Source organism: Triticum urartu, chromosome 4 (genome assembly GCF_003073215.2).
Source record: "Triticum urartu cultivar G1812 chromosome 4, Tu2.1, whole genome shotgun sequence".
NCBI lineage: Eukaryota > Viridiplantae > Streptophyta > Magnoliopsida > Poales > Poaceae > Triticum > Triticum urartu.
Genome location: NC_053025.1, coordinates 45,872,467 through 45,874,647, shown reverse-complemented (window position 1 = coordinate 45,874,647; position 2,181 = coordinate 45,872,467).

Genomic DNA, 2,181 nt, shown 5'->3' with positions numbered 1-2,181 from the left:
ATAGCACTTCAATAGAGTTCAGGAAAGGTTAGCCCTGTTGGGGAGCTGTAGCGCAAGCAGCTGAGCAAGACGATGAGACTGCGCTTGTTCAACACTTATATCTTCCTCACTCTGAAAGATAAACAAGCAGACATATGACAGGTTTTGCACATAAAAGTATCAGTGCTGACAATTCATCACATTTCTTACCGACGAATAAAGTGACACACTTTAAATTTGCATTAACAGAATATGGTATTGTTCAGGTCAAGACATGGCAGGAAATGACATTGTGAAGGAGTTGGCAGCTTCACGACACCACTGGATTACAGATCAAGAACTCATAAGTATCAATGGTTAGTGTGCTGTCAATTTATACCATTTCAGATTGGCAAATAGAGAGATGGTTTAAATAATAGTAGAATGATATGACATTGTTCATAGTTAAGACATTGCAGAATATGACATTGTGCTGTAGTGGGTAGGTTCACCACACCACTGGATTATGGATGAAGAACAGAAGCATACATGCAGTGCAAAAGAAGATCACTTGCTCTATATAGTTTAATTTACATGGTATGAAGAAGGAACTTGGTTGTACAATTGAAAACTTAAATTGAGAAAGGACAAACTTTTGTTTATGAACTACATATAATAAACTTTAAACATGCAATTTGATGCAAACACCAAAAATAAACAGTTGTTGCAGTCATGCCTAACCAAATATATACATCAAAGTTTGAAGGCTTGAGATGGACAAACTTACATTATTGGTGAAGACAGGCTCTATAAAGGCCTTGTCCATGCTGATGGGGGGGCAATTCAAGAAGTTTACCACAGAATCTTCTTCAAAAGCATTGCCTTTATTCTACATTTTGTTAAGAGTAAATATAGATGTGATAATATACGAAAAAATGGAGAATATTTAAGATAAGATGAAGAGTGATGCTACATAACCAAGTAGCTATAAATGTAAGTGCAGCGATACAGGCAAAAGGTACAGCCAAGAGCAATGCACAGCTAAACTTCTTCAGTACCAACCTTATGGTAAGAGTAAATATAGATCTGATGTGTAGAAAATGGAGGGCAAAGGAAAATAAGCTGCAGAGTGATGGTACATGAACAACTACCCGTCATTATAAGTACACTGATAAAGGACAGCATGTACTTACAAGAACAATGCAGAGCTAAAAAAACATTGGCATTGGATATATTCTACACTAATGTAACCATTCATACAGATCAGATAATTTGGAGCGAACAATTGATAAGCAAGCTATCATGCATACTGCTATCACATAATGAACCAGGTATGTATGCAAGTACAGTAATATATGACAACAGGTACTAACAAGAGCAAAGCAGCGGGCAGCATATTTGCGATATCCTATCATTCTTGTCAAACCGGAATTCTTCTTCAAGCAGATTTCCTGCAAAAACGATCCGTAAGGCACATGCGGAAAAATAGAAGTTCAAATTGTCATGTGATTTCATAGACAGTACCTCATCCTGGGAACGAGACCAGTGCATAACAAGGTTTTTCCTTTCAATGTCTTCTAAATTTAGCACAGGAGAATTCACCGGAAATTCGTTTATAGACTTGCCATCAAAGTGTGATTTCCTCAGGTAACACCGATACTGCTGCAATGCTTCCTTGAAAAGCACAAGCAAGCTTTGCTCGTCATGACTATCCAGATTGACCCTCGCCTAGTTACAACAATGTAATGTAAATCATTGATGTGTTCAATCAGTAGAAAACAGGAAAATAATAACCGTGAATAATAGCACTTACACGTAAGTTGGACAGGAAGATGTGAAAATGGTGTTTGTCTTCACAATAATCTTCCCATGATGGGAATATATGCACGTAGTCCCTAACAACATTGAAAGCATTATCTTTTAAACTGGGAATAAATGGAATGGGGTTCCAATCTGCAGGAATTGGCTGTCTCTGCAGTTGGGATAGGTCTTCGGCCGGTGGACTTGCTGTACTTTTTGCTGGAGTGAGATTTTTCTATGGTACAGCTGGTGCTATGGCAAATGAAATTGGTATACCTTTTGCTGGAGTGCAGGTCCTGTATGGTGGGGCTAGTGGTGTGGCCGGTGAAGTATGGGTACAGTCTGCTGGAGTTGCTCCTATGTTTTGTGTCACTGGTTGTACAACCAATATAAGTGGGGTGCTGTCTGATTTCTCCGGCACCA